The sequence below is a fragment of the Pimephales promelas genome, chromosome 10 (assembly GCF_988280905.1).
Source record: "Pimephales promelas chromosome 10, fPimPro1.hap1.1, whole genome shotgun sequence".
Taxonomy (NCBI): domain Eukaryota; kingdom Metazoa; phylum Chordata; class Actinopteri; order Cypriniformes; family Leuciscidae; genus Pimephales; species Pimephales promelas.
The window spans coordinates 4,039,449-4,067,153 of NC_142778.1; positions in this window are offsets into that span (position 1 = coordinate 4,039,449).

The window sequence follows — 27,705 nt, forward strand, 5'->3', positions numbered from 1 at the left end:
CTCTATCAGAATCCAGAGTTTTGGGAAGATTGGAGAAACTTAATTTTTCGCCCAAAAAAAAAAACGTAAGGGGTACCACTGTCGTTTTTTTTTCGGGCCGAATTTTTGAGTTTCGATATCTCAGCTCTGGAAGGGGCTAGAGCCTCCATTTTTGCACTCAGGTCTAAGTCTCATGACCCTCTATCAGAATCCAGAGTTTTGGGAAGATTGGAGAAACTTAATTTTTCGCCCAAAAAAAAAAACGTAAGGGGTACCACTGTCGTTTTTTTTTCGGGCCGAATTTTTGAGTTTCGATATCTCAGCTCCGGAAGGGGCTAGAGCCTCCATTTTTGCACTCAGGTCTAAGTCTCATGGCCCTCTATCAGAATCCAGAGTTTTGGGAAGATTGGAGAAACTTAATTTTTCGCCCAAAAAAAAAAACGTAAGGGGTACCACTGTCGTTTTTTTTTTCGGGCCGAATTTTTGAGTTTCGATATCTCAGCTCCGGAAGGGGCTAGAGCCTCCATTTTTGCACTCAGGTCTAAGTCTCATGGCCCTCTATCAGAATCCAGAGTTTTGGGAAGATTGGAGAAACTTAATTTTTCGCCCAAAAAAAAAAACGTAAGGGGTACCACTGTCGTTTTTTTTTCGGGCCGAATTTTTGAGTTTCGATATCTCAGCTCTGGAAGGGGCTAGAGCCTCCATTTTTGCACTCAGGTCTAAGTCTCATGGCCCTCTATCAGAATCCAGAGTTTTGGGAAGATTGGAGAAACTTAATTTTTCGCCCAAAAAAAAAAACGTAAGGGGTACCACTGTCGTTTTTTTTTTCGGGCCGAATTTTTGAGTTTCGATATCTCAGCTCCGGAAGGGGCTAGAGCCTCCATTTTTGCACTCAGGTCTAAGTCTCATGGCCCTCTATCAGAATCCAGAGTTTTGGGAAGATTGGAGAAACTTAATTTTTCGCCCAAAAAAAAAAACGTAAGGGGTACCACTGTCGTTTTTTTTTCGGGCCGAATTTTTGAGTTTCGATATCTCAGCTCCGGAAGGGGCTAGAGCCTCCATTTTTGCACTCAGGTCTAAGTCTCATGGCCCTCTATCAGAATCCAGAGTTTAAGGAAGATTGGAGAAACTTAATTTTTCGCCCAAAAAAAAAACGTAAGGGGTACCACTGTCGTTTTTTTTTTCTGGCCCAATTTTTGAGTTTCGATATCTCAGCTCTGGAAGGGCCTAGAGCGTCCATTTTTGCACTCAGGTCTAAGTCTCATGGCCCTCTATCAGAATCCAGAGTTTTGGGAAGATTGGAGAAACTTAATTTTTCGCCCAAAAAAAAAAACGTAAGGGGTACCACTGTCGTTTTTTTTTTCGGGCCGAATTTTTGAGTTTCGATATCTCAGCTCCGGAAGGGGCTAGAGCCTCCATTTTTGCACTCAGGTCTAAGTCTCATGACCCTCTATCAGAATCCAGAGTTTTGGGAAGATTGGAGAAACTTCATTTTTCGCCCAAAAAAAAAAAACGTAAGGGGTACCACTGTCGTTTTTTTTTTTGGGCCGAATTTTTGAGTTTCGATATCTCAGCTCCGGAAGGGGCTAGAGCCTCCATTTTTGCACTCAGGTCTAAGTCTCATGGCCCTCTATCAGAATCCAGAGTTTTGGGAAGATTGGAGAAACTTAATTTTTCGCCCAAAAAAAAAAACGTAAGGGGTACCACTGTCGTTTTTTTTTCGGGCCGAATTTTTGAGTTTCGATATCTCAGCTCCGGAAGGGGCTAGAGCCTCCATTTTTGCACTCAGGTCTAAGTCTCATGGCCCTCTATCAGAATCCAGAGTTTTGGGAAGATTGGAGAAACTTAATTTTTCGCCCAAAAAAAAAACGTAAGGGGTACCACTGTCGTTTTTTTTTCGGGCCGAATTTTTGAGTTTCGATATCTCAGCTCTGGAAGGGGCTAGAGCCTCCATTTTTGCACTCAGGTCTAAGTCTCATGGCCCTTTATCAGAATCCAGAGTTTTGGGAAGATTGGAGAAACTTAATTTTTCGCCCCCCAAAAAAAACGTAAGGGGTACCACTGTCGTTTTTTTTTTCGGGCCGAATTTTTGAGTTTCGATATCTCAGCTCTGGAAGGGGCTAGAGCCTCCATTTTTGCACTCAGGTCTAAGTCTCATGACCCTCTATCAGAATCCAGAGTTTTGGGAAGATTGGAGAAACTTAATTTTTCGCCCAAAAAAAAAAAAACGTAAGGGGTACCACTGTCGTTTTTTTTTCGGGCCGAATTTTTGAGTTTCGATATCTCAGCTCTGGAAGGGGCTAGAGCCTCCATTTTTGCACTCAGGTCTAAGTCTCATGACCCTCTATCAGAATCCAGAGTTTTGGGAAGATTGGAGAAACTTAATTTTTCGCCCAAAAAAAAAAAACGTAAGGGGTACCACTGTCGTTTTTTTTTCGGGCCGAATTTTTGAGTTTCGATATCTCAGCTCCGGAAGGGGCTAGAGCCTCCATTTTTGCACTCAGGTCTAAGTCTCATGGCCCTCTATCAGAATCCAGAGTTTTGGGAAGATTGGAGAAACTTAATTTTTCGCCCAAAAAAAAAAACGTAAGGGGTACCACTGTCGTTTTTTTTTCGGGCCGAATTTTTGAGTTTCGATATCTCAGCTCTGGAAGGGGCTAGAGCCTCCATTTTTGCACTCAGGTCTAAGTCTCATGACCCTCTATCAGAATCCAGAGTTTTGGGAAGATTGGAGAAACTTAATTTTTCGCCCAAAAAAAAAAAACGTAAGGGGTACCACTGTCGTTTTTTTTTCGGGCCGAATTTTTGAGTTTCGATATCTCAGCTCCGGAAGGGGCTAGAGCCTCCATTTTTGCACTCAGGTCTAAGTCTCATGACCCTCTATCAGAATCCAGAGTTTTGGGAAGATTGGAGAAACTTAATTTTTCGCCCAAAAAAAAAAACGTAAGGGGTACCACTGTCGTTTTTTTTTCGGGCCGAATTTTTGAGTTTCGATATCTCAGCTCCGGAAGGGGCTAGAGCCTCCATTTTTGCACTCAGGTCTAAGTCTCATGGCCCTCTATCAGAATCCAGAGTTTTGGGAAGATTGGAGAAACTTAATTTTTCGCCCAAAAAAAAAAACGTAAGGGGTACCACTGTCGTTTTTTTTTTCGGGCCGAATTTTTGAGTTTCGATATCTCAGCTCCGGAAGGGGCTAGAGCCTCCATTTTTGCACTCAGGTCTAAGTCTCATGGCCCTCTATCAGAATCCAGAGTTTTGGGAAGATTGGAGAAACTTAATTTTTCGCCCAAAAAAAAAAACGTAAGGGGTACCACTGTCGTTTTTTTTTCGGGCCGAATTTTTGAGTTTCGATATCTCAGCTCTGGAAGGGGCTAGAGCCTCCATTTTTGCACTCAGGTCTAAGTCTCATGGCCCTCTATCAGAATCCAGAGTTTTGGGAAGATTGGAGAAACTTAATTTTTCGCCCAAAAAAAAAAACGTAAGGGGTACCACTGTCGTTTTTTTTTTCGGGCCGAATTTTTGAGTTTCGATATCTCAGCTCCGGAAGGGGCTAGAGCCTCCATTTTTGCACTCAGGTCTAAGTCTCATGGCCCTCTATCAGAATCCAGAGTTTTGGGAAGATTGGAGAAACTTAATTTTTCGCCCAAAAAAAAAAACGTAAGGGGTACCACTGTCGTTTTTTTTTCGGGCCGAATTTTTGAGTTTCGATATCTCAGCTCCGGAAGGGGCTAGAGCCTCCATTTTTGCACTCAGGTCTAAGTCTCATGGCCCTCTATCAGAATCCAGAGTTTAAGGAAGATTGGAGAAACTTAATTTTTCGCCCAAAAAAAAAACGTAAGGGGTACCACTGTCGTTTTTTTTTCTGGCCCAATTTTTGAGTTTCGATATCTCAGCTCTGGAAGGGCCTAGAGCGTCCATTTTTGCACTCAGGTCTAAGTCTCATGGCCCTCTATCAGAATCCAGAGTTTTGGGAAGATTGGAGAAACTTAATTTTTCGCCCAAAAAAAAAAAACGTAAGGGGTACCACTGTCGTTTTTTTTTTGGGCCGAATTTTTGAGTTTCGATATCTCAGCTCCGGAAGGGGCTAGAGCCTCCATTTTTGCACTCAGGTCTAAGTCTCATGACCCTCTATCAGAATCCAGAGTTTTGGGAAGATTGGAGAAACTTAATTTTTCGCCCAAAAAAAAAAAACGTAAGGGGTACCACTGTCGTTTTTTTTTCGGGCCGAATTTTTGAGTTTCGATATCTCAGCTCCGGAAGGGGCTAGAGCCTCCATTTTTGCACTCAGGTCTAAGTCTCATGACCCTCTATCAGAATCCAGAGTTTTGGGAAGATTGGAGAAACTTCATTTTTCGCCCAAAAAAAAAAAACGTAAGGGGTACCACTGTCGTTTTTTTTTTTTGGGCCGAATTTTTGAGTTTCGATATCTCAGCTCCGGAAGGGGCTAGAGCCTCCATTTTTGCACTCAGGTCTAAGTCTCATGGCCCTCTATCAGAATCCAGAGTTTTGGGAAGATTGGAGAAACTTAATTTTTCGCCCAAAAAAAAAAACGTAAGGGGTACCACTGTCGTTTTTTTTTCGGGCCGAATTTTTGAGTTTCGATATCTCAGCTCCGGAAGGGGCTAGAGCCTCCATTTTTGCACTCAGGTCTAAGTCTCATGGCCCTCTATCAGAATCCAGAGTTTTGGGAAGATTGGAGAAACTTAATTTTTCGCCCAAAAAAAAAAAACGTAAGGGGTACCACTGTCGTTTTTTTTTTCGGGCCCAATTTTTGAGTTTCGATATCTCAGCTCTGGAAGGGCCTAGAGCGTCCATTTTTGCACTCAGGTCTAAATCTCATGGCCCTCTATCAGAATCCAGAGTTTTGGGAAGATTGGAGAAACTTAATTTTTCGCCCCAAAAAAAAAAACGTAAGGGGTACCACTGTCGTTTTTTTTTCGGGCCGAATTTTTGAGTTTCGATATCTCAGCTCTGGAAGGGGCTAGAGCCTCCATTTTTGCACTCAGGTCTAAGTCTCATGGCCCTCTATCAGAATCCAGAGTTTTGGGAAGATTGGAGAAACTTAATTTTTCGCCCAAAAAAAAAAACGTAAGGGGTACCACTGTCGTTTTTTTTTCGGGCCGAATTTTTGAGTTTCGATATCTCAGCTCCGGAAGGGGCTAGAGCCTCCATTTTTGCACTCAGGTCTAAGTCTCATGGCCCTCTATCAGAATCCAGAGTTTTGGGAAGATTGGAGAAACTTCATTTTTCGCCCAAAAAAAAAACGTAAGGGGTACCACTGTCGTTTTTTTTTTCGGGCCCAATTTTTGAGTTTCGATATCTCAGCTCTGGAAGGGCCTAGAGCGTCCATTTTTGCACTCAGGTCTAAATCTCATGGCCCTCTATCAGAATCCAGAGTTTTGGGAAGATTGGAGAAACTTAATTTTTCGCCCCAAAAAAAAAAACGTAAGGGGTACCACTGTCATTTTTTTTTCGGGCCGAATTATTGAGTTTCGATATCTCAGCTCTGGAAGGGGCTAGAGCCTCCATTTTTGCACTCAGGTCTAAGTCTCATGGCCCTCTATCAGAATCCAGAGTTTTGGGAAGATTGGCGAAACTTAATTTTTCGCCCAAAAAAAAAAACGTAAGGGGTACCACTGTCGTTTTTTTTTCGGGCCGAATTTTTGAGTTTCGATATCTCAGCTCCGGAAGGGGCTAGAGCCTCCATTTTTGCACTCAGGTCTAAGTCTCATGACCCTCTATCATAATCCAGAGTTTTGGGAAGATTGGAGAAACTTAATTTTTCGCCCAAAAAAAAAAAACGTAAGGGGTACCACTGTCGTTTTTTTTTCGGGCCGAATTTTTGAGTTTCGATATCTCAGCTCCGGAAGGGGCTAGAGCCTCCATTTTTGCACTCAGGTCTAAGTCTCATGACCCTCTATCAGAATCCAGAGTTTTGGGAAGATTGGAGAAACTTAATTTTTCGCCCAAAAAAAAAAAACGTAAGGGGTACCACTGTCGTTTTTTTTTCGGGCCGAATTTTTGAGTTTCGATATCTCAGCTCCGGAAGGGGCTAGAGCCTCCATTTTTGCACTCAGGTCTAAGTCTCATGACCCTCTATCAGAATCCAGAGTTTTGGGAAGATTGGAGAAACTTCATTTTTCGCCCAAAAAAAAAAAACGTAAGGGGTACCACTGTCGTTTTTTTTTCGGGCCGAATTTTTGAGTTTCGATATCTCAGCTCCGGAAGGGGCTAGAGCCTCCATTTTTGCACTCAGGTCTAAGTCTCATGGCCCTCTATCAGAATCCAGAGTTTTGGGAAGATTGGAGAAACTTAATTTTTCGCCCAAAAAAAAAAACGTAAGGGGTACCACTGTCGTTTTTTTTTCGGGCCGAATTTTTGAGTTTCGATATCTCAGCTCTGGAAGGGGCTAGAGCCTCCATTTTTGCACTCAGGTCTAAGTCTCATGGCCCTTTATCAGAATCCAGAGTTTTGGGAAGATTGGAGAAACTTCATTTTTCGCCCAAAAAAAAAAACGTAAGGGGTACCACTGTCGTTTTTTTTTCGGGCCGAATTTTTGAGTTTCGATATCTCAGCTCCGGAAGGGGCTAGAGCCTCCATTTTTGCACTCAGGTCTAAGTCTCATGGCCCTCTATCAGAATCCAGAGTTTTGGGAAGATTGGAGAAACGTAATTTTTCGCCCAAAAAAAAAAACGTAAGGGGTACCACTGTCGTTTTTTTTTCGGGCCGAATTTTTGAGTTTCGATATCTCAGCTCTGGAAGGGGCTAGAGCCTCCATTTTTGCACTCAGGTCTAAGTCTCATGGCCCTTTATCAGAATCCAGAGTTTTGGGAAGATTGGAGAAACTTAATTTTTCGCCCCCAAAAAAAAACGTAAGGGGTACCACTGTCGTTTTTTTTTTCGGGCCGAATTTTTGAGTTTCGATATCTCAGCTCTGGAAGGGGCTAGAGCCTCCATTTTTGCACTCAGGTCTAAGTCTCATGGCCCTCTATCAGAATCCAGAGTTTTGGGAAGATTGGAGAAACTTAATTTTTCGCCCCAAAAAAAAAACGTAAGGGGTACCACTGTCGTTTTTTTTTCGGGCCGAATTTTTGAGTTTCGATATCTCAGCTCTGGAAGGGGCTAGAGCCTCCATTTTTGCACACAGGTCTAAGTCTCATGACCCTCTATCAGAATCCAGAGTTTTGGGAAGATTGGAGAAACTTAATTTTTCGCCCAAAAAAAAAAAACGTAAGGGGTACCACTGTCGTTTTTTTTTCGGGCCGAATTTTTGAGTTTCGATATCTCAGCTCCGGAAGGGGCTAGAGCCTCCATTTTTGCACTCAGGTCTAAGTCTCATGACCCTCTATCAGAATCCAGAGTTTTGGGAAGATTGGAGAAACTTAATTTTTCGCCCAAAAAAAAAAACGTAAGGGGTACCACTGTCGTTTTTTTTTTCGGGCCGAATTTTTGAGTTTCGATATCTCAGCTCCGGAAGGGGCTAGAGCCTCCATTTTTGCACTCAGGTCTAAGTCTCATGGCCCTCTATCAGAATCCAGAGTTTTGGGAAGATTGGAGAAACTTAATTTTTCGCCCAAAAAAAAAAACGTAAGGGGTACCACTGTCGTTTTTTTTTCGGGCCGAATTTTTGAGTTTCGATATCTCAGCTCCGGAAGGGGCTAGAGCCTCCATTTTTGCACTCAGGTCTAAGTCTCATGGCCCTCTATCAGAATCCAGAGTTTTGGGAAGATTGGAGAAACTTAATTTTTCGCCCAAAAAAAAAAACGTAAGGGGTACCACTGTCGTTTTTTTTTTCGGGCCCAATTTTTGAGTTTCGATATCTCAGCTCTGGAAGGGCCTAGAGCGTCCATTTTTGCACTCAGGTCTAAATCTCATGGCCCTCTATCAGAATCCAGAGTTTTGGGAAGATTGGAGAAACTTAATTTTTCGCCCCAAAAAAAAAAACGTAAGGGGTACCACTGTCATTTTTTTTTCGGGCCGAATTATTGAGTTTCGATATCTCAGCTCTGGAAGGGGCTAGAGCCTCGATTTTTGCACTCAGGTCTAAGTCTCATGGCCCTCTATCAGAATCCAGAGTTTTGGGAAGATTGGCGAAACTTAATTTTTCGCCCAAAAAAAAAACGTAAGGGGTACCACTGTCGTTTTTTTTTCGGGCCGAATTTTTGAGTTTCGATATCTCAGCTCCGGAAGGGGCTAGAGCCTCCATTTTTGCACTCAGGTCTAAGTCTCATGACCCTCTATCATAATCCAGAGTTTTGGGAAGATTGGAGAAACTTAATTTTTCGCCCAAAAAAAAAAAACGTAAGGGGTACCACTGTCGTTTTTTTTTCGGGCCGAATTTTTGAGTTTCGATATCTCAGCTCTGGAAGGGGCTAGAGCCTCCATTTTTGCACTCAGGTCTAAGTCTCATGACCCTCTATCAGAATCCAGAGTTTTGGGAAGATTGGAGAAACTTAATTTTTCGCCCAAAAAAAAAAAACGTAAGGGGTACCACTGTCGTTTTTTTTTCGGGCCGAATTTTTGAGTTTCGATATCTCAGCTCCGGAAGGGGCTAGAGCCTCCATTTTTGCACTCAGGTCTAAGTCTCATGACCCTCTATCAGAATCCAGAGTTTTGGGAAGATTGGAGAAACTTCATTTTTCGCCCAAAAAAAAAAACGTAAGGGGTACCACTGTCGTTTTTTTTTCGGGCCGAATTTTTGAGTTTCGATATCTCAGCTCCGGAAGGGGCTAGAGCCTCCATTTTTGCACTCAGGTCTAAGTCTCATGGCCCTCTATCAGAATCCAGAGTTTTGGGAAGATTGGAGAAACTTAATTTTTCGCCCAAAAAAAAAAACGTAAGGGGTACCACTGTCGTTTTTTTTTCGGGCCGAATTTTTGAGTTTCGATATCTCAGCTCTGGAAGGGGCTAGAGCCTCCATTTTTGCACTCAGGTCTAAGTCTCATGACCCTCTATCATAATCCAGAGTTTTGGGAAGATTGGAGAAACTTAATTTTTCGCCCAAAAAAAAAAAACGTAAGGGGTACCACTGTCGTTTTTTTTTCGGGCCGAATTTTTGAGTTTCGATATCTCAGCTCCGGAAGGGGCTAGAGCCTCCATTTTTGCACTCAGGTCTAAGTCTCATGACCCTCTATCATAATCCAGAGTTTTGGGAAGATTGGAGAAACTTAATTTTTCGCCCAAAAAAAAAAAACGTAAGGGGTACCACTGTCGTTTTTTTTTCGGGCCGAATTTTTGAGTTTCGATATCTCAGCTCCGGAAGGGGCTAGAGCCTCCATTTTTGCACTCAGGTCTAAGTCTCATGACCCTCTATCAGAATCCAGAGTTTTGGGAAGATTGGAGAAACTTAATTTTTCGCCCAAAAAAAAAAACGTAAGGGGTACCACTGTCGTTTTTTTTTCGGGCCGAATTTTTGAGTTTCGATATCTCAGCTCCGGAAGGGGCTAGAGCCTCCATTTTTGCACTCAGGTCTAAGTCTCATGACCCTCTATCAGAATCCAGAGTTTTGGGAAGATTGGAGAAACTTCATTTTTCGCCCAAAAAAAAAAACGTAAGGGGTACCACTGTCGTTTTTTTTTCGGGCCGAATTTTTGAGTTTCGATATCTCAGCTCCGGAAGGGGCTAGAGCCTCCATTTTTGCACTCAGGTCTAAGTCTCATGGCCCTCTATCAGAATCCAGAGTTTTGGGAAGATTGGAGAAACTTAATTTTTCGCCCAAAAAAAAAAACGTAAGGGGTACCACTGTCGTTTTTTTTTCGGGCCGAATTTTTGAGTTTCGATATCTCAGCTCTGGAAGGGGCTAGAGCCTCCATTTTTGCACTCAGGTCTAAGTCTCATGGCCCTTTATCAGAATCCAGAGTTTTGGGAAGATTGGAGAAACTTAATTTTTCGCCCCCAAAAAAAAACGTAAGGGGTACCACTGTCGTTTTTTTTTTCGGGCCGAATTTTTGAGTTTCGATATCTCAGCTCTGGAAGGGGCTAGAGCCTCCATTTTTGCACTCAGGTCTAAGTCTCATGGCCCTCTATCAGAATCCAGAGTTTTGGGAAGATTGGAGAAACTTAATTTTTCGCCCCAAAAAAAAAACGTAAGGGGTACCACTGTCGTTTTTTTTTCGGGCCGAATTTTTGAGTTTCGATATCTCAGCTCTGGAAGGGGCTAGAGCCTCCATTTTTGCACACAGGTCTAAGTCTCATGACCCTCTATCAGAATCCAGAGTTTTGGGAAGATTGGAGAAACTTAATTTTTCGCCCAAAAAAAAAAAAACGTAAGGGGTACCACTGTCGTTTTTTTTTCGGGCCGAATTTTTGAGTTTCGATATCTCAGCTCCGGAAGGGGCTAGAGCCTCCATTTTTGCACTCAGGTCTAAGTCTCATGACCCTCTATCAGAATCCAGAGTTTTGGGAAGATTGGAGAAACTTAATTTTTCGCCCAAAAAAAAAAACGTAAGGGGTACCACTGTCGTTTTTTTTTTCGGGCCGAATTTTTGAGTTTCGATATCTCAGCTCCGGAAGGGGCTAGAGCCTCCATTTTTGCACTCAGGTCTAAGTCTCATGGCCCTCTATCAGAATCCAGAGTTTTGGGAAGATTGGAGAAACTTAATTTTTCGCCCAAAAAAAAAAACGTAAGGGGTACCACTGTCGTTTTTTTTTCGGGCCGAATTTTTGAGTTTCGATATCTCAGCTCCGGAAGGGGCTAGAGCCTCCATTTTTGCACTCAGGTCTAAGTCTCATGGCCCTCTATCAGAATCCAGAGTTTTGGGAAGATTGGAGAAACTTCATTTTTCGCCCAAAAAAAAAAACGTAAGGGGTACCACTGTCGTTTTTTTTTTCGGGCCCAATTTTTGAGTTTCGATATCTCAGCTCTGGAAGGGCCTAGAGCGTCCATTTTTGCACTCAGGTCTAAATCTCATGGCCCTCTATCAGAATCCAGAGTTTTGGGAAGATTGGAGAAACTTAATTTTTCGCCCCAAAAAAAAAAACGTAAGGGGTACCACTGTCATTTTTTTTTCGGGCCGAATTATTGAGTTTCGATATCTCAGCTCTGGAAGGGGCTAGAGCCTCCATTTTTGCACTCAGGTCTAAGTCTCATGGCCCTCTATCAGAATCCAGAGTTTTGGGAAGATTGGCGAAACTTAATTTTTCGCCCAAAAAAAAAACGTAAGGGGTACCACTGTCGTTTTTTTTTTCGGGCCGAATTTTTGAGTTTCAATATCTCAGCTCCGGAAGGGGCTAGAGCCTCCATTTTTGCACTCAGGTCTAAGTCTCATGACCCTCTATCATAATCCAGAGTTTTGGGAAGATTGGAGAAACTTAATTTTTCGCCCAAAAAAAAAAAACGTAAGGGGTACCACTGTCGTTTTTTTTTCGGGCCGAATTTTTGAGTTTCGATATCTCAGCTCCGGAAGGGGCTAGAGCCTCCATTTTTGCACTCAGGTCTAAGTCTCATGGCCCTCTATCAGAATCCAGAGTTTTGGGAAGATTGGAGAAACTTAATTTTTCGCCCAAAAAAAAAAAACGTAAGGGGTACCACTGTCGTTTTTTTTTCGGGCCGAATTTTTGAGTTTCGATATCTCAGCTCTGGAAGGGGCTAGAGCCTCCATTTTTGCACTCAGGTCTAAGTCTCATGGCCCTTTATCAGAATCCAGAGTTTTGGGAAGATTGGAGAAACTTAATTTTTCGCCCCCAAAAAAAAACGTAAGGGGTACCACTGTCGTTTTTTTTTTCGGGCCGAATTTTTGAGTTTCGATATCTCAGCTCTGGAAGGGGCTAGAGCCTCCATTTTTGCACTCAGGTCTAAGTCTCATGGCCCTCTATCAGAATCCAGAGTTTTGGGAAGATTGGAGAAACTTAATTTTTCGCCCCAAAAAAAAAACGTAAGGGGTACCACTGTCGTTTTTTTTTCGGGCCGAATTTTTGAGTTTCGATATCTCAGCTCTGGAAGGGGCTAGAGCCTCCATTTTTGCACACAGGTCTAAGTCTCATGACCCTCTATCAGAATCCAGAGTTTTGGGAAGATTGGAGAAACTTAATTTTTCGCCCAAAAAAAAAAACGTTAGGGGTACCACTGTCGTTTTTTTTTCGGGCCGAATTTTTGAGTTTCGATATCTCAGCTCCGGAAGGGGCTAGAGCCTCCATTTTTGCACTCAGGTCTAAGTCTCATGACCCTCTATCAGAATCCAGAGTTTTGGGAAGATTGGAGAAACTTCATTTTTCGCCCAAAAAAAAAAAACGTAAGGGGTACCACTGTCGTTTTTTTTTTCGGGCCGAATTTTTGAGTTTCGATATCTCAGCTCCGGAAGGGGCTAGAGCCTCCATTTTTGCACTCAGGTCTAAGTCTCATGGCCCTCTATCAGAATCCAGAGTTTTGGGAAGATTGGAGAAACTTAATTTTTCGCCCAAAAAAAAAAACGTAAGGGGTACCACTGTCGTTTTTTTTTCGGGCCGAATTTTTGAGTTTCGATATCTCAGCTCTGGAAGGGGCTAGAGCCTCCATTTTTGCACTCAGGTCTAAGTCTCATGGCCCTTTATCAGAATCCAGAGTTTTGGGAAGATTGGAGAAACTTAATTTTTCGCCCCCAAAAAAAAACGTAAGGGGTACCACTGTCGTTTTTTTTTTCGGGCCGAATTTTTGAGTTTCGATATCTCAGCTCTGGAAGGGGCTAGAGCCTCCATTTTTGCACTCAGGTCTAAGTCTCATGGCCCTCTATCAGAATCCAGAGTTTTGGGAAGATTGGAGAAACTTAATTTTTCGCCCCAAAAAAAAAACGTAAGGGGTACCACTGTCGTTTTTTTTTCGGGCCGAATTTTTGAGTTTCGATATCTCAGCTCTGGAAGGGGCTAGAGCCTCCATTTTTGCACACAGGTCTAAGTCTCATGACCCTCTATCAGAATCCAGAGTTTTGGGAAGATTGGAGAAACTTAATTTTTCGCCCAAAAAAAAAAACGTAAGGGGTACCACTGTCGTTTTTTTTTCGGGCCGAATTTTTGAGTTTCGATATCTCAGCTCCGGAAGGGGCTAGAGCCTCCATTTTTGCACTCAGGTCTAAGTCTCATGGCCCTCTATCAGAATCCAGAGTTTTGGGAAGATTGGAGAAACTTAATTTTTCGCCCAAAAAAAAAAACGTAAGGGGTACCACTGTCGTTTTTTTTTTCTGGCCCAATTTTTGAGTTTCGATATCTCAGCTCTGGAAGGGGCTAGAGCCTCCATTTTTGCACTCAGGTCTAAGTCTCATGGCCCTCTATCAGAATCCAGAGTTTTGGGAAGATTGGAGAAACTTAATTTTTCGCCCAAAAAAAAAAAACGTAATGGGTACCACTGTCGTTTTTTTTTCGGGCCGAATTTTTGAGTTTCGATATCTCAGCTCTGGAAGGGGCTAGAGCCTCCATTTTTGCACTCAGGTCTAAGTCTCATGACCCTCTATCAGAATCCAGAGTTTTGGGAAGATTGGAGAAACTTAATTTTTCGCCCAAAAAAAAAAAACGTAAGGGGTACCACTGTCGTTTTTTTTTCGGGCCGAATTTTTGAGTTTCGATATCTCAGCTCCGGAAGGGGCTAGAGCCTCCATTTTTGCACTCAGGTCTAAGTCTCATGGCCCTTTATCAGAATCCAGAGTTTTGGGAAGATTGGAGAAACTTAATTTTTCGCCCAAAAAAAAAAACGTAAGGGGTACCACTGTCGTTTTTTTTTCGGGCCGAATTTTTGAGTTTCGATATCTCAGCTCCGGAAGGGGCTAGAGCCTCCATTTTTGCACTCAGGTCTAAGTCTCATGGCCCTCTATCAGAATCCAGAGTTTTGGGAAGATTGGAGAAACTTAATTTTTCGCCCAAAAAAAAAAACGTAAGGGGTACCACTGTCGTTTTTTTTTCGGGCCGAATTTTTGAGTTTCGATATCTCAGCTCCGGAAGGGGCTAGAGCCTCCATTTTTGCACTCAGGTCTAAGTCTCATGGCCCTCTATCAGAATCCAGAGTTTTGGGAAGATTGGAGAAACTTAATTTTTCGCCCAAAAAAAAAAACGTAAGGGGTACCACTGTCGTTTTTTTTTCGGGCCGAATTTTTGAGTTTCGATATCTCAGCTCTGGAAGGGGCTAGAGCCTCCATTTTTGCACTCAGGTCTAAGTCTCATGGCCCTCTATCAGAATCCAGAGTTTTGGGAAGATTGGAGAAACTTAATTTTTCGCCCAAAAAAAAAAACGTAAGGGGTACCACTGTCGTTTTTTTTTTCGGGCCGAATTTTTGAGTTTCGATATCTCAGCTCCGGAAGGGGCTAGAGCCTCCATTTTTGCACTCAGGTCTAAGTCTCATGGCCCTCTATCAGAATCCAGAGTTTTGGGAAGATTGGAGAAACTTAATTTTTCGCCCAAAAAAAAAACGTAAGGGGTACCACTGTCGTTTTTTTTTCGGGCCGAATTTTTGAGTTTCGATATCTCAGCTCCGGAAGGGGCTAGAGCCTCCATTTTTGCACTCAGGTCTAAGTCTCATGGCCCTCTATCAGAATCCAGAGTTTTGGGAAGATTGGAGAAACTTAATTTTTCGCCCCAAAAAAAAAAACGTAAGGGGTACCACTGTCGTTTTTTTTACGGGCCGAATTTTTGAGTTTCGATATCTCAGCTCCGGAAGGGGCTAGAGCCTCCATTTTTGCACTCAGGTCTAAGTCTCATGGCCCTCTATCAGAATCCAGAGTTTAAGGAAGATTGGAGAAACTTAATTTTTCGCCCAAAAAAAAAAACGTAAGGGGTACCACTGTCGTTTTTTTTTTCTGGCCCAATTTTTGAGTTTCGATATCTCAGCTCTGGAAGGGCCTAGAGCGTCCATTTTTGCACTCAGGTCTAAATCTCATGGCCCTCTATCAGAATCCAGAGTTTTGGGAAGATTGGAGAAACTTAATTTTTCGCCCCAAAAAAAAAAACGTAAGGGGTACCACTGTCGTTTTTTTTTCGGGCCGAATTTTTGAGTTTCGATATCTCAGCTCTGGAAGGGGCTAGAGCCTCCATTTTTGCACTCAGGTCTAAGTCTCATGGCCCTCTATCAGAATCCAGAGTTTTGGGAAGATTGGCGAAACTTAATTTTTCGCCCAAAAAAAAAAACGTAAGGGGTACCACTGTCGTTTTTTTTTCGGGCCGAATTTTTGAGTTTCGATATCTCAGCTCTGGAAGGGGCTAGAGCCTCCATTTTTGCACTCAGGTCTAAGTCTCATGGCCCTCTATCAGAATCCAGAGTTTTGGGAAGATTGGCGAAACTTAATTTTTCGCCCAAAAAAAAAACGTAAGGGGTACCACTGTCGTTTTTTTTTCGGGCCGAATTTTTGAGTTTCGATATCTCAGCTCCGGAAGGGGCTAGAGCCTCCATTTTTGCACTCAGGTCTAAGTCTCATGACCCTCTATCATAATCCAGAGTTTTGGGAAGATTGGAGAAACTTAATTTTTCGCCCAAAAAAAAAAAACGTAAGGGGTACCACTGTCGTTTTTTTTTCGGGCCGAATTTTTGAGTTTCGATATCTCAGCTCCGGAAGGGGCTAGAGCCTCCATTTTTGCACTCAGGTCTAAGTCTCATGACCCTCTATCAGAATCCAGAGTTTTGGGAAGATTGGAGAAACTTAATTTTTCGCCCAAAAAAAAAAACGTAAGGGGTACCACTGTCGTTTTTTTTTCGGGCCGAATTTTTGAGTTTCGATATCTCAGCTCCGGAAGGGGCTAGAGCCTCCATTTTTGCACTCAGGTCTAAGTCTCATGACCCTCTATCAGAATCCAGAGTTTTGGGAAGATTGGAGAAACTTCATTTTTCGCCCAAAAAAAAAACGTAAGGGGTACCACTGTCGTTTTTTTTTCGGGCCGAATTTTTGAGTTTCGATATCTCAGCTCCGGAAAGGGGTAGAGCCTCCATTTTTGCACTCAGGTCTAAGTCTCATGGCCCTCTATCAGAATCCAGAGTTTTGGGAAGATTGGAGAAACTTAATTTTTCGCCCAAAAAAAAAAACGTAAGGGGTACCACTGTCGTTTTTTTTTCGGGCCGAATTTTTGAGTTTCGATATCTCAGCTCTGGAAGGGGCTAGAGCCTCCATTTTTGCACTCAGGTCTAAGTCTCATGGCCCTTTATCAGAATCCAGAGTTTTGGGAAGATTGGAGAAACTTAATTTTTCGCCCCAAAAAAAAAAACGTAAGGGGTACCACTGTCGTTTTTTTTTCGGGCCGAATTTTTGAGTTTCGATATCTCAGCTCTGGAAGGGGCTAGAGCCTCCATTTTTGCACTCAGGTCTAAGTCTCATGGCCCTCTATCAGAATCCAGAGTTTTGGGAAGATTGGCGAAACTTAATTTTTCGCCCAAAAAAAAAAACGTAAGGGGTACCACTGTCGTTTTTTTTTCGGGCCGAATTTTTGAGTTTCGATATCTCAGCTCTGGAAGGGGCTAGAGCCTCCATTTTTGCACTCAGGTCTAAGTCTCATGGCCCTCTATCAGAATCCAGAGTTTTGGGAAGATTGGCGAAACTTAATTTTTCGCCCAAAAAAAAAACGTAAGGGGTACCACTGTCGTTTTTTTTTCGGGCCGAATTTTTGAGTTTCGATATCTCAGCTCCGGAAGGGGCTAGAGCCTCCATTTTTGCACTCAGGTCTAAGTCTCATGACCCTCTATCATAATCCAGAGTTTTGGGAAGATTGGAGAAACTTAATTTTTCGCCCAAAAAAAAAAAACGTAAGGGGTACCACTGTCGTTTTTTTTTCGGGCCGAATTTTTGAGTTTCGATATCTCAGCTCCGGAAGGGGCTAGAGCCTCCATTTTTGCACTCAGGTCTAAGTCTCATGACCCTCTATCAGAATCCAGAGTTTTGGGAAGATTGGAGAAACTTAATTTTTCGCCCAAAAAAAAAAACGTAAGGGGTACCACTGTCGTTTTTTTTTCGGGCCGAATTTTTGAGTTTCGATATCTCAGCTCCGGAAGGGGCTAGAGCCTCCATTTTTGCACTCAGGTCTAAGTCTCATGACCCTCTATCAGAATCCAGAGTTTTGGGAAGATTGGAGAAACTTCATTTTTCGCCCAAAAAAAAAACGTAAGGGGTACCACTGTCGTTTTTTTTTCGGGCCGAATTTTTGAGTTTCGATATCTCAGCTCCGGAAAGGGGTAGAGCCTCCATTTTTGCACTCAGGTCTAAGTCTCATGGCCCTCTATCAGAATCCAGAGTTTTGGGAAGATTGGAGAAACTTAATTTTTCGCCCAAAAAAAAAAACGTAAGGGGTACCACTGTCGTTTTTTTTTCGGGCCGAATTTTTGAGTTTCGATATCTCAGCTCTGGAAGGGGCTAGAGCCTCCATTTTTGCACTCAGGTCTAAGTCTCATGGCCCTTTATCAGAATCCAGAGTTTTGGGAAGATTGGAGAAACTTAATTTTTCGCCCCCAAAAAAAAACGTAAGGGGTACCACTGTCGTTTTTTTTTTCGGGCCGAATTTTTGAGTTTCGATATCTCAGCTCTGGAAGGGGCTAGAGCCTCCATTTTTGCACTGAGGTCTAAGTATCATGGCCCTCTATCAGAATCCAGAGTTTTGGGAAGATTGGAGAAACTTAATTTTTCGCCCAAAAAAAAAAACGTAAGGGGTACCACTGTCGTTTTTTTTTCGGGCCGAATTTTTGAGTTTCGATATCTCAGCTCCGGAAGGGGCTAGAGCCTCCATTTTTGCACTCAGGTCTAAGTCTCATGGCCCTCTATCAGAATCCAGAGTTTTGGGAAGATTGGAGAAACTTAATTTTTCGCCCAAAAAAAAAAAACGTAAGGGGTACCACTGTCGTTTTTTTTTCGGGCCGAATTTTTGAGTTTCGATATCTCAGCTCTGGAAGGGGCTAGAGCCTCCATTTTTGCACTCAGGTCTAAGTCTCATGACCCTCTATCAGAATCCAGAGTTTTGGGAAGATTGGAGAAACTTAATTTTTCGCCCAAAAAAAAAAAACGTAAGGGGTACCACTGTCGTTTTTTTTTCGGGCCGAATTTTTGAGTTTCGATATCTCAGCTCCGGAAGGGGCTAGAGCCTCCATTTTTGCACTCAGGTCTAAGTCTCATGGCCCTCTATCAGAATCCAGAGTTTTGGGAAGATTGGAGAAACTTAATTTTTCGCCCAAAAAAAAAAACGTAAGGGGTACCACTGTCGTTTTTTTTTCGGGCCGAATTTTTGAGTTTCGATATCTCAGCTCTGGAAGGGGCTAGAGCCTCCATTTTTGCACTCAGGTCTAAGTCTCATGACCCTCTATCAGAATCCAGAGTTTTGGGAAGATTGGAGAAACTTAATTTTTCGCCCAAAAAAAAAAAACGTAAGGGGTACCACTGTCGTTTTTTTTTCGGGCCGAATTTTTGAGTTTCGATATCTCAGCTCCGGAAGGGGCTAGAGCCTCCATTTTTGCACTCAGGTCTAAGTCTCATGACCCTCTATCAGAATCCAGAGTTTTGGGAAGATTGGAGAAACTTAATTTTTCGCCCAAAAAAAAAAACGTAAGGGGTACCACTGTCGTTTTTTTTTCGGGCCGAATTTTTGAGTTTCGATATCTCAGCTCCGGAAGGGGCTAGAGCCTCCATTTTTGCACTCAGGTCTAAGTCTCATGGCCCTCTATCAGAATCCAGAGTTTTGGGAAGATTGGAGAAACTTAATTTTTCGCCCAAAAAAAAAAACGTAAGGGGTACCACTGTCGTTTTTTTTTTCGGGCCGAATTTTTGAGTTTCGATATCTCAGCTCCGGAAGGGGCTAGAGCCTCCATTTTTGCACTCAGGTCTAAGTCTCATGGCCCTCTATCAGAATCCAGAGTTTTGGGAAGATTGGAGAAACTTAATTTTTCGCCCAAAAAAAAAAACGTAAGGGGTACCACTGTCGTTTTTTTTTCGGGCCGAATTTTTGAGTTTCGATATCTCAGCTCTGGAAGGGGCTAGAGCCTCCATTTTTGCACTCAGGTCTAAGTCTCATGGCCCTCTATCAGAATCCAGAGTTTTGGGAAGATTGGAGAAACTTAATTTTTCGCCCAAAAAAAAAAACGTAAGGGGTACCACTGTCGTTTTTTTTTTCGGGCCGAATTTTTGAGTTTCGATATCTCAGCTCCGGAAGGGGCTAGAGCCTCCATTTTTGCACTCAGGTCTAAGTCTCATGGCCCTCTATCAGAATCCAGAGTTTTGGGAAGATTGGAGAAACTTAATTTTTCGCCCAAAAAAAAAAACGTAAGGGGTACCACTGTCGTTTTTTTTTCGGGCCGAATTTTTGAGTTTCGATATCTCAGCTCCGGAAGGGGCTAGAGCCTCCATTTTTGCACTCAGGTCTAAGTCTCATGGCCCTCTATCAGAATCCAGAGTTTAAGGAAGATTGGAGAAACTTAATTTTTCGCCCAAAAAAAAAAACGTAAGGGGTACCACTGTCGTTTTTTTTTTCTGGCCCAATTTTTGAGTTTCGATATCTCAGCTCTGGAAGGGCCTAGAGCGTCCATTTTTGCACTCAGGTCTAAGTCTCATGGCCCTCTATCAGAATCCAGAGTTTTGGGAAGATTGGAGAAACTTAATTTTTCGCCCAAAAAAAAAAAACGTAAGGGGTACCACTGTCGTTTTTTTTTTGGGCCGAATTTTTGAGTTTCGATATCTCAGCTCCGGAAGGGGCTAGAGCCTCCATTTTTGCACTCAGGTCTAAGTCTCATGACCCTCTATCAGAATCCAGAGTTTTGGGAAGATTGGAGAAACTTAATTTTTCGCCCAAAAAAAAAAAACGTAAGGGGTACCACTGTCGTTTTTTTTTCGGGCCGAATTTTTGAGTTTCGATATCTCAGCTCTGGAAGGGGCTAGAGCCTCCATTTTTGCACTCAGGTCTAAGTCTCATGGCCCTCTATCAGAATCCAGAGTTTTGGGAAGATTGGCGAAACTTAATTTTTCGCCCAAAAAAAAAACGTAAGGGGTACCACTGTCGTTTTTTTTTCGGGCCGAATTTTTGAGTTTCGATATCTCAGCTCCGGAAGGGGCTAGAGCCTCCATTTTTGCACTCAGGTCTAAGTCTCATGACCCTCTATCATAATCCAGAGTTTTGGGAAGATTGGAGAAACTTAATTTTTCGCCCAAAAAAAAAAAACGTAAGGGGTACCACTGTCGTTTTTTTTTCGGGCCGAATTTTTGAGTTTCGATATCTCAGCTCCGGAAGGGGCTAGAGCCTCCATTTTTGCACTCAGGTCTAAGTCTCATGACCCTCTATCAGAATCCAGAGTTTTGGGAAGATTGGAGAAACTTAATTTTTCGCCCAAAAAAAAAAACGTAAGGGGTACCACTGTCGTTTTTTTTTCGGGCCGAATTTTTGAGTTTCGATATCTCAGCTCCGGAAGGGGCTAGAGCCTCCATTTTTGCACTCAGGTCTAAGTCTCATGACCCTCTATCAGAATCCAGAGTTTTGGGAAGATTGGAGAAACTTCATTTTTCGCCCAAAAAAAAAACGTAAGGGGTACCACTGTCGTTTTTTTTTCGGGCCGAATTTTTGAGTTTCGATATCTCAGCTCCGGAAAGGGGTAGAGCCTCCATTTTTGCACTCAGGTCTAAGTCTCATGGCCCTCTATCAGAATCCAGAGTTTTGGGAAGATTGGAGAAACTTAATTTTTCGCCCAAAAAAAAAAACGTAAGGGGTACCACTGTCGTTTTTTTTTCGGGCCGAATTTTTGAGTTTCGATATCTCAGCTCTGGAAGGGGCTAGAGCCTCCATTTTTGCACTCAGGTCTAAGTCTCATGGCCCTTTATCAGAATCCAGAGTTTTGGGAAGATTGGAGAAACTTAATTTTTCGCCCCCAAAAAAAAACGTAAGGGGTACCACTGTCGTTTTTTTTTTCGGGCCGAATTTTTGAGTTTCGATATCTCAGCTCTGGAAGGGGCTAGAGCCTCCATTTTTGCACTGAGGTCTAAGTATCATGGCCCTCTATCAGAATCCAGAGTTTTGGGAAGATTGGAGAAACTTAATTTTTCGCCCAAAAAAAAAAACGTAAGGGGTACCACTGTCGTTTTTTTTTCGGGCCGAATTTTTGAGTTTCGATATCTCAGCTCCGGAAGGGGCTAGAGCCTCCATTTTTGCACTCAGGTCTAAGTCTCATGGCCCTCTATCAGAATCCAGAGTTTTGGGAAGATTGGAGAAACTTAATTTTTCGCCCAAAAAAAAAAAAACGTAAGGGGTACCACTGTCGTTTTTTTTTCGGGCCGAATTTTTGAGTTTCGATATCTCAGCTCTGGAAGGGGCTAGAGCCTCCATTTTTGCACTCAGGTCTAAGTCTCATGACCCTCTATCAGAATCCAGAGTTTTGGGAAGATTGGAGAAACTTAATTTTTCGCCCAAAAAAAAAAAACGTAAGGGGTACCACTGTCGTTTTTTTTTCGGGCCGAATTTTTGAGTTTCGATATCTCAGCTCCGGAAGGGGCTAGAGCCTCCATTTTTGCACTCAGGTCTAAGTCTCATGGCCCTCTATCAGAATCCAGAGTTTTGGGAAGATTGGAGAAACTTAATTTTTCGCCCAAAAAAAAAAACGTAAGGGGTACCACTGTCGTTTTTTTTTCGGGCCGAATTTTTGAGTTTCGATATCTCAGCTCTGGAAGGGGCTAGAGCCTCCATTTTTGCACTCAGGTCTAAGTCTCATGACCCTCTATCAGAATCCAGAGTTTTGGGAAGATTGGAGAAACTTAATTTTTCGCCCAAAAAAAAAAAACGTAAGGGGTACCACTGTCGTTTTTTTTTCGGGCCGAATTTTTGAGTTTCGATATCTCAGCTCCGGAAGGGGCTAGAGCCTCCATTTTTGCACTCAGGTCTAAGTCTCATGACCCTCTATCAGAATCCAGAGTTTTGGGAAGATTGGAGAAACTTAATTTTTCGCCCAAAAAAAAAAACGTAAGGGGTACCACTGTCGTTTTTTTTTCGGGCCGAATTTTTGAGTTTCGATATCTCAGCTCCGGAAGGGGCTAGAGCCTCCATTTTTGCACTCAGGTCTAAGTCTCATGGCCCTCTATCAGAATCCAGAGTTTTGGGAAGATTGGAGAAACTTAATTTTTCGCCCAAAAAAAAAAACGTAAGGGGTACCACTGTCGTTTTTTTTTTCGGGCCGAATTTTTGAGTTTCGATATCTCAGCTCCGGAAGGGGCTAGAGCCTCCATTTTTGCACTCAGGTCTAAGTCTCATGGCCCTCTATCAGAATCCAGAGTTTTGGGAAGATTGGAGAAACTTAATTTTTCGCCCAAAAAAAAAAACGTAAGGGGTACCACTGTCGTTTTTTTTTCGGGCCGAATTTTTGAGTTTCGATATCTCAGCTCTGGAAGGGGCTAGAGCCTCCATTTTTGCACTCAGGTCTAAGTCTCATGGCCCTCTATCAGAATCCAGAGTTTTGGGAAGATTGGAGAAACTTAATTTTTCGCCCAAAAAAAAAAACGTAAGGGGTACCACTGTCGTTTTTTTTTTCGGGCCGAATTTTTGAGTTTCGATATCTCAGCTCCGGAAGGGGCTAGAGCCTCCATTTTTGCACTCAGGTCTAAGTCTCATGGCCCTCTATCAGAATCCAGAGTTTTGGGAAGATTGGAGAAACTTAATTTTTCGCCCAAAAAAAAAAACGTAAGGGGTACCACTGTCGTTTTTTTTTCGGGCCGAATTTTTGAGTTTCGATATCTCAGCTCCGGAAGGGGCTAGAGCCTCCATTTTTGCACTCAGGTCTAAGTCTCATGGCCCTCTATCAGAATCCAGAGTTTAAGGAAGATTGGAGAAACTTAATTTTTCGCCCAAAAAAAAAAACGTAAGGGGTACCACTGTCGTTTTTTTTTTCTGGCCCAATTTTTGAGTTTCGATATCTCAGCTCTGGAAGGGCCTAGAGCGTCCATTTTTGCACTCAGGTCTAAGTCTCATGGCCCTCTATCAGAATCCAGAGTTTTGGGAAGATTGGAGAAACTTAATTTTTCGCCCAAAAAAAAAAAACGTAAGGGGTACCACTGTCGTTTTTTTTTTGGGCCGAATTTTTGAGTTTCGATATCTCAGCTCCGGAAGGGGCTAGAGCCTCCATTTTTGCACTCAGGTCTAAGTCTCATGACCCTCTATCAGAATCCAGAGTTTTGGGAAGATTGGAGAAACTTAATTTTTCGCCCAAAAAAAAAAAACGTAAGGGGTACCACTGTCGTTTTTTTTTCGGGCCGAATTTTTGAGTTTCGATATCTCAGCTCCGGAAGGGGCTAGAGCCTCCATTTTTGCACTCAGGTCTAAGTCTCATGACCCTCTATCAGAATCCAGAGTTTTGGGAAGATTGGAGAAACTTCATTTTTCGCCCAAAAAAAAAAAACGTAAGGGGTACCACTGTCGTTTTTTTTTTTTGGGCCGAATTTTTGAGTTTCGATATCTCAGCTCCGGAAGGGGCTAGAGCCTCCATTTTTGCACTCAGGTCTAAGTCTCATGGCCCTCTATCAGAATCCAGAGTTTTGGGAAGATTGGAGAAACTTAATTTTTCGCCCAAAAAAAAAAACGTAAGGGGTACCACTGTCGTTTTTTTTTCGGGCCGAATTTTTGAGTTTCGATATCTCAGCTCCGGAAGGGGCTAGAGCCTCCATTTTTGCACTCAGGTCTAAGTCTCATGGCCCTCTATCAGAATCCAGAGTTTTGGGAAGATTGGAGAAACTTAATTTTTCGCCCAAAAAAAAAAAACGTAAGGGGTACCACTGTCGTTTTTTTTTTCGGGCCCAATTTTTGAGTTTCGATATCTCAGCTCTGGAAGGGCCTAGAGCGTCCATTTTTGCACTCAGGTCTAAATCTCATGGCCCTCTATCAGAATCCAGAGTTTTGGGAAGATTGGAGAAACTTAATTTTTCGCCCCCCAAAAAAAAACGTAAGGGGTACCACTGTCGTTTTTTTTTCGGGCCGAATTTTTGAGTTTCGATATCTCAGCTCTGGAAGGGGCTAGAGCCTCCATTTTTGCACTCAGGTCTAAGTCTCATGGCCCTCTATCAGAATCCAGAGTTTTGGGAAGATTGGAGAAACTTAATTTTTCGCCCAAAAAAAAAACGTAAGGGGTACCACTGTCGTTTTTTTTCGGGCCGAATTTTTGAGTTTCGATATCTCAGCTCCGGAAGGGGCTAGAGCCTCCATTTTTGCACTCAGGTCTAAGTCTCATGGCCCTCTATCAGAATCCAGAGTTTTGGGAAGATTGGAGAAACTTCATTTTTCGCCCAAAAAAAAAAACGTAAGGGGTACCACTGTCGTTTTTTTTTTCGGGCCCAATTTTTGAGTTTCGATATCTCAGCTCTGGAAGGGCCTAGAGCGTCCATTTTTGCACTCAGGTCTAAATCTCATGGCCCTCTATCAGAATCCAGAGTTTTGGGAAGATTGGAGAAACTTAATTTTTCGCCCAAAAAAAAAAAAACGTAAGGGGTACCACTGTCGTTTTTTTTTCGGGCCGAATTTTTGAGTTTCGATATCTCAGCTCTGGAAGGGGCTAGAGCCTCCATTTTTGCACTCAGGTCTAAGTCTCATGACCCTCTATCAGAATCCAGAGTTTTGGGAAGATTGGAGAAACTTAATTTTTCGCCCAAAAAAAAAAAACGTAAGGGGTACCACTGTCGTTTTTTTTTCGGGCCGAATTTTTGAGTTTCGATATCTCACCTCCGGAAGGGGCTAGAGCCTCCATTTTTGCACTCAGGTCTAAGTCTCATGGCCCTCTATCAGAATCCAGAGTTTTGGGAAGATTGGAGAAACTTAATTTTTCGCCCAAAAAAAAAAACGTAAGGGGTACCACTGTCGTTTTTTTTTCGGGCCGAATTTTTGAGTTTCGATATCTCAGCTCTGGAAGGGGCTAGAGCCTCCATTTTTGCACTCAGGTCTAAGTCTCATGACCCTCTATCAGAATCCAGAGTTTTGGGAAGATTGGAGAAACTTAATTTTTCGCCCAAAAAAAAAAAACGTAAGGGGTACCACTGTCGTTTTTTTTTCGGGCCGAATTTTTGAGTTTCGATATCTCAGCTCCGGAAGGGGCTAGAGCCTCCATTTTTGCACTCAGGTCTAAGTCTCATGACCCTCTATCAGAATCCAGAGTTTTGGGAAGATTGGAGAAACTTAATTTTTCGCCCAAAAAAAAAAACGTAAGGGGTACCACTGTCGTTTTTTTTTCGGGCCGAATTTTTGAGTTTCGATATCTCAGCTCCGGAAGGGGCTAGAGCCTCCATTTTTGCACTCAGGTCTAAGTCTCATGGCCCTCTATCAGAATCCAGAGTTTTGGGAAGATTGGAGAAACTTAATTTTTCGCCCAAAAAAAAAAACGTAAGGGGTACCACTGTCGTTTTTTTTTTCGGGCCGAATTTTTGAGTTTCGATATCTCAGCTCCGGAAGGGGCTAGAGCCTCCATTTTTGCACTCAGGTCTAAGTCTCATGGCCCTCTATCAGAATCCAGAGTTTTGGGAAGATTGGAGAAACTTAATTTTTCGCCCAAAAAAAAAAACGTAAGGGGTACCACTGTCGTTTTTTTTTCGGGCCGAATTTTTGAGTTTCGATATCTCAGCTCTGGAAGGGCCTAGAGCGTCCATTTTTGCACTCAGGTCTAAATCTCATGGCCCTCTATCAGAATCCAGAGTTTTGGGAAGATTGGAGAAACTTAATTTTTCGCCCCCCAAAAAAAAACGTAAGGGGTACCACTGTCGTTTTTTTTTCGGGCCGAATTTTTGAGTTTCGATATCTCAGCTCTGGAAGGGGCTAGAGCCTCCATTTTTGCACTCAGGTCTAAGTCTCATGGCCCTCTATCAGAATCCAGAGTTTTGGGAAGATTGGAGAAACTTAATTTTTCGCCCAAAAAAAAAACGTAAGGGGTACCACTGTCGTTTTTTTTCGGGCCGAATTTTTGAGTTTCGATATCTCAGCTCCGGAAGGGGCTAGAGCCTCCATTTTTGCACTCAGGTCTAAGTCTCATGGCCCTCTATCAGAATCCAGAGTTTTGGGAAGATTGGAGAAACTTCATTTTTCGCCCAAAAAAAAAAACGTAAGGGGTACCACTGTCGTTTTTTTTTTCGGGCCCAATTTTTGAGTTTCGATATCTCAGCTCTGGAAGGGCCTAGAGCGTCCATTTTTGCACTCAGGTCTAAATCTCATGGCCCTCTATCAGAATCCAGAGTTTTGGGAAGATTGGAGAAACTTAATTTTTCGCCCAAAAAAAAAAAAACGTAAGGGGTACCACTGTCGTTTTTTTTTCGGGCCGAATTTTTGAGTTTCGATATCTCAGCTCTGGAAGGGGCTAGAGCCTCCATTTTTGCACTCAGGTCTAAGTCTCATGACCCTCTATCAGAATCCAGAGTTTTGGGAAGATTGGAGAAACTTAATTTTTCGCCCAAAAAAAAAAAACGTAAGGGGTACCACTGTCGTTTTTTTTTCGGGCCGAATTTTTGAGTTTCGATATCTCACCTCCGGAAGGGGCTAGAGCCTCCATTTTTGCACTCAGGTCTAAGTCTCATGGCCCTCTATCAGAATCCAGAGTTTTGGGAAGATTGGAGAAACTTAATTTTTCGCCCAAAAAAAAAAACGTAAGGGGTACCACTGTCGTTTTTTTTTCGGGCCGAATTTTTGAGTTTCGATATCTCAGCTCTGGAAGGGGCTAGAGCCTCCATTTTTGCACTCAGGTCTAAGTCTCATGACCCTCTATCAGAATCCAGAGTTTTGGGAAGATTGGAGAAACTTAATTTTTCGCCCAAAAAAAAAAAACGTAAGGGGTACCACTGTCGTTTTTTTTTCGGGCCGAATTTTTGAGTTTCGATATCTCAGCTCCGGAAGGGGCTAGAGCCTCCATTTTTGCACTCAGGTCTAAGTCTCATGACCCTCTATCAGAATCCAGAGTTTTGGGAAGATTGGAGAAACTTAATTTTTCGCCCAAAAAAAAAAACGTAAGGGGTACCACTGTCGTTTTTTTTTCGGGCCGAATTTTTGAGTTTCGATATCTCAGCTCCGGAAGGGGCTAGAGCCTCCATTTTTGCACTCAGGTCTAAGTCTCATGGCCCTCTATCAGAATCCAGAGTTTTGGGAAGATTGGAGAAACTTAATTTTTCGCCCAAAAAAAAAAACGTAAGGGGTACCACTGTCGTTTTTTTTTTCGGGCCGAATTTTTGAGTTTCGATATCTCAGCTCCGGAAGGGGCTAGAGCCTCCATTTTTGCACTCAGGTCTAAGTCTCATGGCCCTCTATCAGAATCCAGAGTTTTGGGAAGATTGGAGAAACTTAATTTTTCGCCCAAAAAAAAAAACGTAAGGGGTACCACTGTCGTTTTTTTTTCGGGCCGAATTTTTGAGTTTCGATATCTCAGCTCTGGAAGGGGCTAGAGCCTCCATTTTGCACTCAGGTCTAAGTCTCATGGCCCTCTATCAGAATCCAAAATTTTGGGAAGATTGGAGAAACTTAATTTTTCGCCCAAAAAAAAAAACGTAAGGGGTACCACTGTCGTTTTTTTTTTCGGGCCGAATTTTTGAGTTTCGATATCTCAGCTCCGGAAGGGGCTAGAGCCTCCATTTTTGCACTCAGGTCTAAGTCTCATGGCCCTCTATCAGAATCCAGAGTTTTGGGAAGATTGGAGAAACTTAATTTTTCGCCCAAAAAAAAAAACGTAAGGGGTACCACTGTCGTTTTTTTTTCGGGCCGAATTTTTGAGTTTCGATATCTCAGCTCCGGAAGGGGCTAGAGCCTCCATTTTTGCACTCAGGTCTAAGTCTCATGGCCCTCTATCAGAATCCAGAGTTTAAGGAAGATTGGAG